This window comes from Microtus pennsylvanicus, chromosome 8 (genome assembly GCF_037038515.1).
Source record: "Microtus pennsylvanicus isolate mMicPen1 chromosome 8, mMicPen1.hap1, whole genome shotgun sequence".
Lineage (NCBI taxonomy): Eukaryota > Metazoa > Chordata > Mammalia > Rodentia > Cricetidae > Microtus > Microtus pennsylvanicus.
In genome coordinates this window covers 54712071-54727576 of record NC_134586.1, presented here as the reverse complement: position 1 = coordinate 54727576, position 15506 = coordinate 54712071, and the positions used below count along the sequence as shown (strand labels likewise).

The 15506-nt window shown below is 49.6% G+C and overlaps 1 protein-coding gene across 5 annotated transcripts in view; it reads right to left on the bottom strand.

Moving 5' to 3' along the window:
• Grip2 (glutamate receptor interacting protein 2) overlaps positions 1-15506 on the bottom strand; it is a 79804-nt gene that overhangs the window by 45351 nt on the left and 18947 nt on the right. The window lies entirely within an intron of this gene.

Here is a 15506-nt window from a genome sequence, read left to right as displayed (position 1 = left end):
GGAGCCCTAGGCGGGGACAAGCCCAGGAAGTTCAAGGTGGGCACTTGAGCGAGACTGCTTGGCTCTTCCTGCCACTGCCTCTCTTAAAAGCCTCTGCCCACAGAAGAGAGAGGGCTTGACTCTTCCTAGACAACAAAGCTCTGATTTAGTCATCCAAACAGCAAGGGAGGACCCAAGCCTTCAGGGAGGAGCAGATCTGAGCGTGAATGAGCAGATCAGAGAGTGCATCCCTATCCCTCGAGCCTGCATTTCCATCTGACTAGCAGAGCTAGGACTGCCCCTGGAGTGGGCTGCAGGAACAGTGTGTGCAGTTGAGTCTGACATACAGGAGCTCAATAGCCAATAAGTGGCAGCCAGTAGCCTGATCATTCTACACGGAACCCATCCCTATGTACAAACCACAGGGAAGTCACGGCAGGAAAATCAGTAGCCTGTTGCCTCCCACAACCTATCTCATTTAATCTTCACAGTGCACCAGGATGGTCTGAGTAGCATTCCCCTTTTACAAATGAGAAAACTGAGGCTCAGAGAGGTGCAGGACGCTACCAGGGTCACACAGCATGCAAGTGGTAGAGCAAGGTCTCAGACTTTAGCCCTAAGACTAGGTCAACTGCCGCAACTGTGCCTTTGTAAAAAGTTCTATTGTGGGGCTCAGTGGTTAAGAGCATTGACTGCTCTTCCAGAGGTCCTGATTCAGTTCTCAGCAACCACATGGTGGCTCACAGCCATCTGTAATAGGATCTGATGCCCTCTTCTGGCATGCAGGTATACATGTAGAGAGTACTTATATATACATATAAAACATATAAAAAATTTAAAGCCCTGTTGTGTGCCATGTGTCCTGCCAGCTCAGTACAGGTACAAGAGGCTGCTTCACACTGGGATTATACAAACTATCAGGTAACAGGGCTCGGACCTGGCTAGGGTAAGAAGTCTGGCCAAGGACCAGGCTACACCTACCCCGGCTGACTGTGTGTGCCAGCTGACAGTGGCCATTAGAAACCACAGCGAACCATTAGGACTCAGAGAATGCTGAGGGCTGGATTTGAACACAGGACTGACTAACGGCCCTTAGCATCCAACCGTTAACAGATCTCAAAAGACAGGTAGGAAGAAGGGAAAGATCATGAAAGGATGCAGGGCAGCCTCTGCCAGCCATTCTCCTTCCACCAGCCCTGCCTCATCTTCACAAAGCCCCCAAGGCCCAGGGGATCCTGCCACCCCCACCTGCTTCCAGAAACAAATTAGCATCTCATCAGAGATGCCTTTAATCTTCTTGGCCTTTCCTTCCCCACAGGCCCAGTGGTGACATTTCTGCCACTTAAGCTCTGCTGATATAAATAAGACCCAAGGCTGGGTCTGTGGAGGCAGCAAGGGGTGGGGTCCCTCTGCACAACTCCCGCAGGCTGGGAGGGCGAGCAGGCAGGTCATCCATCAGACCCGTCCCCTTTCTCATTGAACAAATATTTATTAGGCATCATCTGTGTGCTGTCTCCGAGGCCCAGCAGGGAACAAAATCAAGGTTTCCTGGTGTTGATGCTCCAGTGGGGAGAAAAAAATAACAACAATGTAATAAATAAGAAAATGGTGCAACAGAAGGTAAAATAAATAGGGCAAGGAGAAGGGCATCCCCATACAGTTTATGCCGTCTCCCTGAAACCAGACCGTGGACTCTCAATAGCTTTTTCAGGCTGAAAGGGCCCCCAGGGCTGACCTAAGGCTGAACTAGGGAGGACAATCTGAATATGTCTCCTTGGTTCCAGCGATTAAGGAAGTGCACAGAGTCTGAGCGGGGAAAGTCAGAAGGACTCCAAAGCTTGGCACCAAGAGTCCACTGGCCAAGTCCGGGACAGCTCAAACAACAAAGAAGAAGAAAGACTGGAAAATTGTAAGATACCATGCATGCTTACTGCTGTTTTAAAGAAGGGGAAAGAGAAATACACCTTCCCTGGTCGCTTGGGGCAAACGCTGCTGTAGAATGAGATCGTAACCTCTACTTCTGTTCACAACAGGATGTGTTTTAGGAGATGACACAGGGAAGAACCAGGGCAAGCAGGCATGGCAAAGACTGATGAGGAGGATGGGAAGGCAGGGGGAATCTTGGGGATTGAGATGGGAACAAGAATCTCTTCACTCTGGATCTGGTTGAAGCCTCTGACAGCAACAGAGCAAACATTCCAGCATAGCTAACAACTGCTTAAGCCATGAACCTGCAATTTTCTAGGAATCTCAGCAATTTACAGGGAAAAGACAAGTTCTGAACCCCTTGTGCAGCCCTAGTGGCTTGTAATTTTGTCATATTATAACTCTGTCCAAGGCATCTCCAGAGCCATCTCACCTTCGGAAATGTAACTTAAGAAGCACCAAAATGGTATGAATGGCTGATGCTGAGGCGATTAATTGTTTCCAATCCCTTGAGGCATCCCTACACACAGGGTAAGTCTTACTTTCTCCTCCTCCCCCTTGGGAAGCACATACTCCCACTTGAGTATATCTTCATTTCTTTTGAGTGCCTCTCTTATGAAGCCTTGTGCTTAAGTCTATATTAAAATATCTCCAATAACATTTCTAACTCTGTCTCGCTACACTGGTTAGCTCTGAAATTCTTTTAAGGCCAGGAGCCAAGGATCCTGGCTTGGCCTGAGTTGAGGTCCCTAAATGTCTCTGGGTGCTCCTTAGGCGTGTGAGGGCTGCAGTTGGAGCTGTGTCTCTGTCCCCTTGCTCTAATAAGGATACTGTGAAATCACCCTCCTTCAATTCTAAGACAATGTGGGGTCGGGAAGAGACTGGATTCCAGACGGTGGTGGGAAGCGTTCAAATCCTGAGGACCAGTGGGCAGACTGCACATAACACGGGGGGATGCATTAGAAAATACCCTGAGAATATCTCATGGGTAGGTGACCTGGTTTCCCCCAATGAAAGAGGAAGAAGGAATTTTTCTAGAGAGACTGATCAACCAAGCGAGGTGCAAGGGCCTTGGCCGGACCCCAGTGTGAATGAATCATGTGTAAAGACATTATGAAGACTACAGGATGTGTATGGGGTTGGGGGTCACTTCACAAGGACCAAGTCTGAGATGTTAGGATTTTATCATTGATTCTTTGGGTTGATGCCATTATTGTAATTATCATTATGGGAAACAAAAACCCTACTGTCTGTTAGAGATATAGATGGGAAAACAAAAACAACCCAAACCAACCAACCAGCTCTGATTTGCCTGTAAAGTGTCTCAAAATGTTCTTGCCTATAGGCGCCAATGGGAAGTAAATGAAAAATTAAAACCATGGAAATAAAAGAGGGGAGAGGAGGGTCATCAAAGCTGTGCTGCGAAGGTGACATTTGAAGAAAGGCTAGAAGAGGGAGGGAGCCATGGTGGTAGGGGGGTTTCTGGGGGATACAGGCTGAGGAGAGGGTGTTAGAGGGGCAGGGCAGTAGAAGTAGCTAAAGGCAAGGGAATTGGACGTATGGCCGAGTCCTCTGAGGGAGGGTGGGAACAATGGTGGTGTTTGCAGCAGAGGGGGCCCAAGTGCCCTGTGATTTGTCCCTGAAAAGGGGCACGGTGAGGAGAACCTGTGGATCTTGGAAGACAAAGGGGACAAAATGGCAGCTCCTTTCACTGGGTCAGAAGCAGGGTCCACGGAGTCTAACTGGCTGAGCCTCAGTTTCTGTCGTCGTCGTTGTTGTCAATTATCGCTTAGTCTCACCCTCATTGTTTTGTCCTGTGAAGTAGGTAGGGCTATGTGTCACTCTGTGCCCATTCACAGATGAAGAAATGGAGGTGGCTCAGTGAGGCAAGTGATTTGCACAGTCACACAGTATGTTAGTGGCTTCACAGGTTCTGTACTTGCTCTAAAGTCAAGCTGTTGAATTAGGAAGCACCAAAAAGATGGGAAAAGGGGGAGGGCAGTGTTGATTTCTGAGCGTTTTTTTTTCCTTGACTTATTTGGCCATGATCACAGCTTCTGTTGTCTGGATTGGGTTCTCTGAAGAACTTTCTAGAGTACCACTGGTGCAGTGGTTTAACAGCCACAGAGAGACTCCTCACTCTTGCCGGCTTCCACTGGCTCCCACCGAAGGCAAGGAAAGGCCTTTGTTGCCTCAGGACCAGGTTTTGCCTCTCACTATAAAAACTCCTCATGCACAAGGTGTAACAAAGGAAGCCCTTTGCACTGTTGACCCCTGAACTCTGTTCCAGTCTTCCCTGGCTGTGTCTGAAGCGTGTCTCCAGCGGGGAAGATTCCGGGACTCTTGAAGCTATAGTCACTGCGGGGATGGATCACAATGTGCAGTTTGGAGGTCCATGGGACTCCTCACCTGTTAGGGAGTAGTCTGGCTTTTCTTGCCCTTAATGTGTCCCCAGGAGGACCACAGGTAGTTATGACGAGGAAGGCTGCTTTCTTAAGAGAAGTGTTAGGGGCTGGACACTCACTCCTAGGCACTGTGGTAGTTTAGAGCACTCCTGTACTCTTTGCTGAACACTGTGTTCTAAAACCCCAGACCTCCTCAGTCAGGGATCTTCTTCCAGCCAGAAAAGATCAGGAGCATGCTGAGCCATGGCTGGTGGGGAAAGCTGATGAACTGGGGGCCCTGAACAAGACAGAGTCATATAAGAGGGTTGAGCCTCAGTTTCTCCCTCGACAATATAAACCACCATGAACTCAGTATTTATAGCTTATACCTGCAGAGTCTCTCAAATGCCATGTCCTTGGAGACACGGAGAGGTTGTGTAATGTTAAGAGGTGAGGCCTTGGAGGAAGTAACAGCAGGTGGGTACACCCTCAGGTGATGTCAATCCCTGCCCTTTCCCGTCTCCCTCTTCCTGCCCTGAGGGGAACAGCGCTGTCTGTAGCTGTGATGTTCCAAGTAGTCACAGGCCAGAATCGTGGGCCAGTCCTGAACCTCCAAACTGTGAATCAGAGGTCCTGCCCTTTCTGTCAGATGATTGGAGACTGACCCGGGGACAGTTAGGAAGCCATTGGACACAGGGCCATGAGAAGGCTCTGCCATGGCAGAACTCTGGGCCTTGTGGGCCTCTGGAGTTATTACAGGTCATGGCTCTATGAGGTGACATCAGCTCAAAGGTACCAAGGAAGTGATGTCACTTCAGAAGCAATGGCGCCCTGAGTTGACATTACCTCACAGGTGATTGGAACCTGAGGTGACATCACTTCACTTATAATGACACCCACCAGAGGGTGTTACCTTATAAGCTATCATTTGCCTCAGAGGAAGTGACACCCCAAAAGTGACTTCGCCTTACAGGCCACAGTACCCATGAAGTGATGTCGCCTGGGGTCCCCTGGGGAATTGAGGCAGGGGTTTTGGTATGGGTGCTGGCCCAGAGCTAGAGAGCCTCCACCTTATCTTTTTCCTGTAGGAAGGACTGGATGCTGGTCATCAGAAAGAGAAAATGAAGCTCCGACATTACACATAATCCAGAGGAGAGAAATTCCCAAGCCCTCTACCCTCACTAGAGCCCCTGAGGCCATAGCGAGGAAGCAGCCCCAGGGAGGCAGAGACCTCCCAGGAATTGACCCAGCCGTTTGATGGCTTCTAGAGGGTCCCGAGTTCAGAATGAAAAAAGACACACTCTTTTTCATTGGGGACCAAGGCAGCTGGCTGACAGGTGCACCATGGGGCCACCTGCCAGGAAACAGGTGGCAAGCCTGTTAATATTCCTGGCATCGCCTTTATAGACAATAATTAGGAGCGAACATTTGGGCAGGCGCCATTAGTGAAGACGCAGATTATGGCATGCGACACTTGGAAGAGGTGGCCCGAGTGTGGTAGTCAGGGACCCTAGGTGCCACAGGGGAAGAGGCTGGTCAGGCTGGGCTCCTCCTCCACCAGCTGCTCTTCCCTGCTCTGTCCTCGGCTCCCTGGAGCACCTGAAGGGTTATGAGGAGAGGACAGCCTGTTGCCTGAGGAGGACGTTTAGGCCCCATATCCTCTGATGCTTCCAGGCCCTTCCCCACAGGCAGGCCTGTCTATCGAATAACACAAGGGCTCCATGAACATAGATCTGACAAGAAGATGGGTAGGCATTGGCTTTCAGAGTTTTCTCTGGAAAGAAAAGGGGGTTAGCAGTGTATGACATCCCGACTTGGTGATATAAGCCAGCTCTAGATTTTTATACAGGCCTTTCCTCCTGATACCTGATGAGAAGGGGACTGTGATTACCCTCATGCCCCAAATGTGATAATCCAAGCCATCAGGAGCAGGCAAAGGGCCAGGGTCACTGGGATTTAGAGTGTAACTGGACACCCTACCTCTGGTCCACCCTGTTGGTCTAGTGGATGTGTCTCTTGTGTGCTGAGGAGATTCAGAAGAGGAGAGGCCTGCAGACATTTGGGGAAAGGATTGGGGGCGAGCTTCATCCAGTCAGAGCTGCCTCCACCTTCCTTGTTGCCTTCAGCATCAGGGCCTGTGCCGGCTCCTCATGGGTGCTCACCTCAGAGCCTGCCAGTAGTCAGAGTGACCATGGCCGGTAGAAGAGTGATTTCCCCAAGTTCTCCTGGCTGGGATATGGCAAAGCAAGGAGCTGAGCCAGGACCTGCTCTATGCTTGTGAAATATCCTTGCTGAGCCTTCTCCCAAAACCTTTGCCTCCGGGACTGTGATTCATCTCATCCTATAGCCAGGAAAGGCCACGTGACCATCCTGCCCCAGGTGGCTGCCTACATGATAAGAGCCGAGTTGAGATTAGTCCCCAGAAATCTCTGACTCACAGCCTAATAAGGAGGGGAGAGTAGCAGTGGGCACAGCCGGAAGAGGAGAGCTGGAGAAACCATCGGGCTGGGGAGAATGGCTGGGAATGGGTGTTAGCCTTTTCCATCAGCTTCTTTCTGCCCGTGTCTTGCCTGAGTCACTCAAACCCTGAAGAATGTGTCCCCGTCTGACCCATCAGACAGACAGTCGCTCAAGATAGGGTATAGCAGTACTGTCCAGGGCAGGGGTGAGAGGAGGCTGAATGGGTTGACAGGCTCTTCTGGGCATCTGAGTTGCGTGATGTGGGGAGTGTGGCTGTTCTGGAGCAAAGCTGTGGACTTCACACTCGCTTGCACTATCATCCCTGACAACAACAGCTGGAGAGGGCGGGGCTAGAGCCTGTTGCTTTAGTCCAACCCTGCAGAGTCATCCACACCCCTGGCTTGTGTTTCTTGTAGCTTTATCTTTCCCTTTAAGAAACGATGGCCAGTTTAGGTTTCCAAATATATCAATGCTCAATGAATTGGAGATAGGAAACATTGGCCTTCCCTTGGCCTCAAGACACTGGCAGTCAGAGCGAGGCAGCACTAGCCCAAGCGCAGACCACCTACAACCTAGCTGTGAAGTCAGTGCTGTGACAGGACAGGACAGTCCTCAGCTCAGCACTGTCAGCATTTGAGGGGGGAGGGCTGTGCGTGAGGTTGCTGGGACACCAGAGTGCTGAGATTCAAGCCTGGCCACCGGCAGGATGTTGCCAGCATCCCTTCTCCAGGGCTTCATCCACAAGGTACCTTAGATGCCCTCCAGGCCTTTTTACCAAAGGTGCCCCGGGGCAAGTCACCACCCAGCTGAGAAGTGCAGGTGTGCAGGTGTCTCTGTGTTTTATTCCCTGCCCACCTTCCTCGCATCCTTTGGATCTGCAGGCGTCTGAGTTTGCCACCAGATGCTGTCAACTGTTACTTTTAGAGATCTACCAGCTCTCCCTTCCATAGAGCCAGGTCACAGGGCAGGCACGCTGTCACTGAATAGCAGTACATGCAAGTTGCCATGGAAGCCAAGGGACCCTCAGTACCGCTGTCCATTTTGGGATAAAGCTATCTTTGGTGCTCACCACCCCCTCTCTGACTTCTTCCCCCTCTTCCCAAGCTCTGGGACACAGATGTGATACTCCAGCCAGAGAAAGGCCTCAGACCTGGGAATCAGGCTGAGGACACAGAGTGTGAATGGACAAGAAGCCATCACACTTGTGGGGACCTAAGGGACATCAGGAGGGCAGCTCACAGGTCGACGCGCCTTCACAACAGCTCAGAGTCAGGGCTTGCCCTAGAATAACCCAGCAGGCCCCAGAGCTCACCCTATGATTCCGAGCCCCCCCCCCACCAAACACATCTGAATCCCCTGGAAGCTTGGTTTATGTTTATAAATTCATGCCCAAAACTTAAAGTGCCAGGTGTGAAGATGAGGAGCAACTGGAAGCCCCGTCCGCTGTCCGTAGGAATGTAAAGTGGTGCAGCTACACTTTAAGACACCGAGCAGCAATGATCAGACCACTGGAGCATGCACATCCTAAAATGCACCTCAGCAAAACTGTTAAATTATCTGCTAGAAAGTATAGACCAAAGGAAGTGTGTGTGTGTGTGTGTGTGTGTGTGTGTGTGTCTCACACATAGGAGTAGTCACAATGATACCAGGCATGAAAGTGCATGCCTGTAATCTCCAGTGCTTGAGAAACTGAGGCAGGAGGATCACATCAAGTTCTAGGCTGTTTGGGATAAATGGCAAGACCTTGCCTCAAAAAAGGAAGGGATAAACTTCACGGCAGCATGTTCCTTATTAGTAAAAAAAAATTGCAAACTATCTAGACCAATCATCAGAAGGAAAATGTAAAATGTGGTTTGGCCGTGCAGTGGAATACTATACAGTGATGAAAAGGAAGGCACTGCTTTGCTCAAGAGCATGGATGAGTATCAGACACTTGACGCTCCGTGAGGAGCTTCACAGAGAAGCTGCATGCTGTGTTAGTGCACACACAGGGGGCTCAGGAGAGGAGACACCAGGCCCTAGGCAGTGATGCATACAGGGAAGTTAACATCATAAAGCAAACCAAAAGAAGGATATGCACAAAGCCAGGGCAGAGGATGGAGATACAGCAAACCCATAGGGGTCTCATAAGGGGTGAGCAGTGTTCTGACTGGCCTGGCCACCCTTTAAGTTAAAAAAATAAATAATAAAGTCCGTGAGGAAACAATTAAGAAGCTGTCATCAGGGAGGCAGCTGGCATCTGCTCAGACATCTGCCAAGCTCGTTCCATCTCCCTAGAGCCAGCGAAGCAGGTGGGAGACAAGGAAGCTTCAGGCCCATACTCTGTGATAAGCTTTAGCTGACACGGCCTGCATGGAGCCCAGGTCTCTAGAAACAAAGCCAGTCCCCGTAACGTGGAGAGGCAGCCCCATGTAAACTGCACACCGCTACCACCAGAAGGGTAGCTACTGCCTAGTGACTCACAGCCTCATTAGTTCTGGGGACAAAGAGGATGTGTTGTTTTAAATGTACATGTGCACACACACTCTCCTGTAGAGGCATCCTCAGGAACTCCATGTGCCACCTTTGTCTCTTGTTAGCCTGGCTCGCCATTAAGGCTAGACTGGCTGTCTTCACCGTCCCAGCATTGGAATTGTGAGCACACAAACCACCAGGCCTGACATGTAGGTGGGGGGGGGGGGCGGAATATATATGTGCTCATTCAGGAATGTATACATGTTTATATGTGTGGGCATGTAACATTACAGCTACGTGTGTGTGTGTGTGCGTGTGCGTGTGCGTGTGCGCGCGCGAGTGTAGGGGGATCAGAGGCTAATGCTGAGCGTCTTCCTCAATTGCTCTCCACCATATATGTGGAGACCCTCACTGAACTCTTCTCTAACCATAGTTTAGTCTAGTCTGGCAAGTGGGCTTGCCCTTCTCTGCCTCCCATGTGAGGGGATTATAGGCAGATCACCACACCTACCCAACTTTTTAGATGGGTTTTGGTGTAGGAAGTCTTGCCCTTAAGCTTGCACAGTGAGTGCCTTACCCACCAGCCTGTCTGGCCAATGTCCAGTCACACAGCCTGTGACACTGGCTGTCAACAGATACCTGCTTATTGTCTCAGCCTCTACACAAACACTTCTCAGCACCAGCATCTTCCCTCCAGATGGAGGGGGTCCCTGTGACCCCACTGTTAGAAGGGAAGTTTGAATTTGCATAGCCATGAAGCCCACCACAGCTGACATGAGCCTCGCTCCATCCTCCAAAGAAGGCAATTCGACAGCTCCCACATTTTCCCTCTCTCAGTTTTTGCTTTACCGAGATCGATTACATCGAGATCAGGTCTTGTCTAATTAAAATTTGTCATGAAGATTTGATTCATCAGTCACTACTGATTGCAGACCACTTCCACCCCTGGATTCCCTGTAGGGCCATTATTTCTGTCAGCTCTAATTCTCACGTGTCAGATTTGTGCAGCTTTTCAAACTGGAATAGAGGTTTGACTCTTTTGTCGATTTTCAGTCGATGGCTATTTCTCCTGTGCGTGGTTTTAGCCCATGTCAGTTTTATTTCATGTTGATTACTTCTGCTAGCAATGAGCATGATGGATTGGACACAAGACAAATGGCCCAAGTTTATTCACCAGAAATTGACACATGTTTATGAGTCAGAAAAAGAGGCCAAAGAGAAAGATGGAGACAGAAGTGACAGGAAGAGATGGGAAGACAGGGACCGCGAGAGCTATGCTGTGGCTGGGGACTGGGTCGCCCCCCAAAGGGTTATGTGAGGAAGGTTAATCCTGAGTGTGATAGTATCAAGAAGTAGTGGGATGAATGTGGTGGCACGCGCCTTTAATCCCAGCTCTCAGGAGGCAGAGGCAAGTAGATCTCGGTGAGTTCAAGACCATCCTGGTCTACATTATGAGGTCCAGGACAGCCAGGGCTACATAGTCTAAAATGAACAGAAACTAGCGGAACCTGTAAAGGCTTTTGGAAGGCAGTCCTGCAGTCTCAGGGAACTAGTTCATTTCTGCAAGAGTAGTTTGTCAGAAAAGAGCAAACCTGACCCCGATCTGTCTAGCTTCCTGTCTCACACACTCGTATACACATGCCCACTCTATGAAGATACTGCCAGCTCTGAGACCCGCAGGGGAGCAGGAGTTGGCTCTGGCGGTCTTGGACCTCCGCATTCTGAGATAAAACATTTCTTTCTTTACAAATTATCCAGCTCTGGGTGTTTTATTCTAGTGGCAGAAATCAGGCTAATATATACAAAGGTGGTTTAGGTTCTTGACTACTCAGCAGTAAAAAAAAAAAAAGTGGCAGTATTCCCATTATCCCAATTCCTCTCCAGGCATTTTGTGGCCATTCCTACCTCCAATAGCTGATCACACTGTGGTTCCAGCCTGCGAGGTCCTGCCCTGCCCTGACACTCATGGAGTTGCTGAGAAAAGCTGTAGCGAGGTCAGAAAAAAATCTCACCTTGCCTGTGTTCCAGCAAATATGACCTAGGCAGCTAATAATCCTCCAGGCTCAAGTTAAACCCATGCCAGCTCTTGCCCAGACTAAGGTTACAGGGTACTTGTGAGGTTGGGGGCCCAGGTAAGTAGGCACTTGGTGTACACAGTTGATGCCTCTGCCCTGATACCTCCTTGCCAGCCAAGAATGGTGCAACCACTTCAGCCTTGGCTGCATGTCCAACAAAAGAATACCCTGTTCCTTGCCCCAGCAGCCTATGGGTTAAGGGGATCTGTGCTTGGAGTCTCCCTAAAACCCCAGCTGTGGTTCCTTACTGGGAGACTGTATTAAGTCACTTTCTGTTGCTATGACAACACACCATGATCAAGGCAACTTACAGAAAAATTTATTTGGGCTCACAGTTCGAGGAGGCTAGGCATCCATCATGAAAACATGGCAGCAACAGGTATGGTAGCACAAATCCGAGAGCTCATGTTCTTGGTTTAGAGCAGGAAGCAGAGAGATCAAACAGGAAATGCACAAGGATTTCAATCCCAAACCTGTCCCTACCGAAGTGCTTCCTTCAGTAACGTTGTACCACCTAAACCTCCCCAAACAGCACCACCGACTGGTGGCTAAGTGTTCAAATGCCACCCTCTGTGGGGGACATTCTCACTTAAATCACTACAGAGGTGGGAATGCTGTTATGCATCTCTCAGGACTGCTGGCAGGATTGAGTGACAGGCCTAGAAAGGATCTGGGAAGGATGGGGAGGGGATGCCCTCCTTCTGACCAGGGACCAGCTGCTTTGTAGTTCTGCCCTCTACATCCTCACCAGAAAGTCAGCCAAACCACCCCTTATCAATACCACACAACACATAGCACTCATGGGTGTTCAGAGTAGCCCAGACTAAAGCCACTTCTAACGTTGCCAGTGAGAGGACAGTGCCCCAGAGCACACCCACTGCAGGAGGCCAGGCCTGAATTGGAAGACTGTACTGTGTAATTCTTTTTTTTTTGTTTTTTGTTTTTTTTTTTTTTCGAGACAGGGTTTCTCTGTGGTTTTGGAGCCTGTCCTGGAACTAGCTCTTGTAGACCAGGCTGGTCTCGAACTCACAGAGATCGGCCTGCCTCTGCCTCCCGAGTGCTGGAATTAAAGGCGTGCGCCACCACTGCCCGGCTCTGTACTGTGTAATTCTATTCCAGGGAAATCTTAGAAAGACAGATCTAATGTACATTGTCACAGCATGGGTTGATGATGCCCTGAGTCAGACTGAAAGGGCTCAGGAAAACCTTTTTTTTTAAGAACAATTGGAAAGTTCTCAGTAATCTCAGAACGGGTTTGTGGCCATATATATGCTTTCAAACTATCAGTACATTTTGTTTCATATAAATTAGATGTCAATAAGGTCAACTTCAAGAAATTATCTAGGGGGCTGGAGAGATGGCTCAGCGGTTAATAGCACTGACTGCTCTTCTTTCCAGAGGACCCTGGCTCAATTCCCAGCACCCACATGACAGCTCACAACTGTCTGTAACTCCAGTTCCAGGTAATCTGGCGCCCTCACACAGACACACACGCAGGCAAAACACTGATGCACATAAAATAAATTCATTAGTTTTGAAAATAAAAAATTTTCTAGAAAGCCCCGTGTGATCTGAAAGGAAGGTGGGCACTGCTGGAGTTTAGATGCTGTGTCCTCAAAGGCCCACGTGCTAAAGGCTTGCTTTGATGAGCAGTAATGAAACTATAGATGGGGCTTAGTGGGGGGAGATCTTTAGATCATGGGTGTGCACTCAAAAAGAAGTTGTGGGGCCTGGCGTCTTCCTTTTTAACTCCCTGGCGGGTGAAATTAGTAGCTTTGCCGCATGCTTGGCTTGATCTGATGCCTCAGCACAGGGCCAACACCAGGGCCACAACTTCCAAGCCACAAGTGCCACAGGTATTTTCTGATGCCACAGGAAGTTGTTGGATACTAACTGGGAGCTTTGTCCAGCCAGGAAGCACTTCACAGACGGGAGCGGCTGCGGTGATAGCTATGGTGTGATTTCCGTGGACTGCGGTGATGTCTGTGGATCGTGGTTTCTGAGGACTGTGGTGATCTCTGTGGACTATGATCTCTATAGAGTATTGATGTGGGAGTGTCATATATCAATCTGTTGATTTCATTGGTTAAGCAATAAAGAAACTGCTTTGGCCCTCATAGGTTAAAACATAGGTGGGTGGAGTAAACAGAACAGAAGGCTGGGAGAAAGAAGCTGAGTTAGGAGTCGCCATGATTCTCCCAATCCAGACAGACGCAGGTTAAGATAATTCCTGGTAAGCCAGCTTGTGGGCTACAGCAGATTATTAGAAATGGGCTAGTCCAGGTACGAGAGCTAGCCTAGAAGAGGCTAGATAGAAATGGGCCAAGCGGTGTTTAAAAGAATATAGTTTCCGTGTAATTATTTCGGGTAAAGCTAGCAGTGGGGGTGGCCGGGTGTCGGGGACGCAGCCCGCCTCTCCGATTATTACAACAGAGTATGAGGGTGTCTTAGGACTGCTGTGATTCCTCTGGATTGTGGTGACTTCTATGTTTGGTGTTGGTGACAGCCATAACTGAAGGCACAAGTTCTATGGACATGATCGTGAAAATTAGGTCACTCTAGCTCTGGCATTGGACCCACAGGACCACGAATCAGTCCTTCACTGTAGTAATTTGTTCTGCTTCTCACCTTAGCTCTAGGCTGGACACCAGGGCACAACTGTCCTTTACTAGTTGCCTCTAGAACTCTATTAGCCTGCAGAGACAAGCACCTCCCTATGGCTTCTGGCTCCCCAGTGGCAGGAGTAGCTCTAACTCATGCTGTTGATAGGCAGGCCTCTGGGTTGTGCTCACTGCCAGGCAGGGGTGAAGGGAGTTTGCCTGCCACATTTAAGTGGTGGTCCTCCTGTCACTAATCACTGAGATTCTTGTACCACCATAGCACTGTGCCTTTTGGCGCAGTGGCTGACTTCTAAATTGTCCTGTGCCAGGATGCTCCCAGGGCTGCTGACTTCAGCTGAGCCCTGCAGCTGGATCAAGGCCTGCTTCTGGGTCCCTGTAGGGCCAGGCTGGGTGCAGATGGTAATTCATTACCAACATTCACTTATGACTGACCTATGAACTCCAAGCCTGCCCCAACTCCACCCCTGAGGACCTCCAATGGCCAGGCTCCACACACAGGATCCTCTAACAGCCTTAGGGCCAGAGCCAGCCCCTCTAGACACATGCACCCAATCTCATCCCTACAGAATGAAAAACCCAAGCTCAGGACTTGAAAACTCAACATTCCCTACCCTGAAAAGCTCCACCCTGGAAATTCCCCCCGCCAAAGAAACCCTATATAAACCTTGGGTTTTGCCCAGTTCTATGCTGCTTCTTGCCCAAATAGAGGCAGCCACCCTCCTGGATTTTTTCCTTTCTAATAAATCTCTTGTGTGAGGTTTATTGTGTGGTGTGACTTTGTGGTATTCCTCAGCTCTGACTACCAGGATACCTTTCCCTTCAGAGCTGTATCACATGCATTATCAGAGAAACCTTCCCCACCCCAGCTTCCCAGAGCAGAGTGTTGGGAAAAACCTTTCTGCTTAGAGCTGTAACACTTACACTGGTAGCTGAAGAACATTCTGCCCCCCCTTTCCTCTGCTGGGCCTTCTCTGCCCCTCATTGAACAGTGCCTCAATAGCTCCCGGAGGACAAGGACAGTATGCTTAAACTGCTTCAAGGTGTCAGGAAACCTCCTGCCTCCAATCCTCAAACTGCTGAGCCACAGTGCCCAGCAGGTTAGTCAGACATTGAACGTTATTTGGGAGCATGCATGGACACCAAGAAAACTCTGTTGCCTCTTTTTAATGTGGAAATTATGGAATTATGGCCTTGATAGCAGAGCAAGGGGCCCTCAATAGAAGAGCAAGACTCCAGAGAAACCTTCAGCCTAGCCTGGCCTCCACAGTCATGTGAGCCAGTTCCTTAAAATGACACAGACAGACAGAGACAGACTCCCAGGGGGTAGAGAGCCGGTGGGTGGGTAGATAGATAGAGAGCTATTGGTAGAGTTCTGCAGCATATCCAGGCTCCACCCTCCACATTCAAATGAACAGCTGGTGCCCACAAACCATCCAGACCTTCTTCTGGTACCCACTCCCTTATTTTGTCCTGGGGCAACCTCTTCCCTACCTCTCTACCTTCCCTACCACATGGTGCAGTTAAAACAACTGATTTTGCTCCCAAGAAAGGTACTAGCTTAATCCATCCAATCCAAACAAGCAAGCAAGCAAGCAATTCTCCAAGCA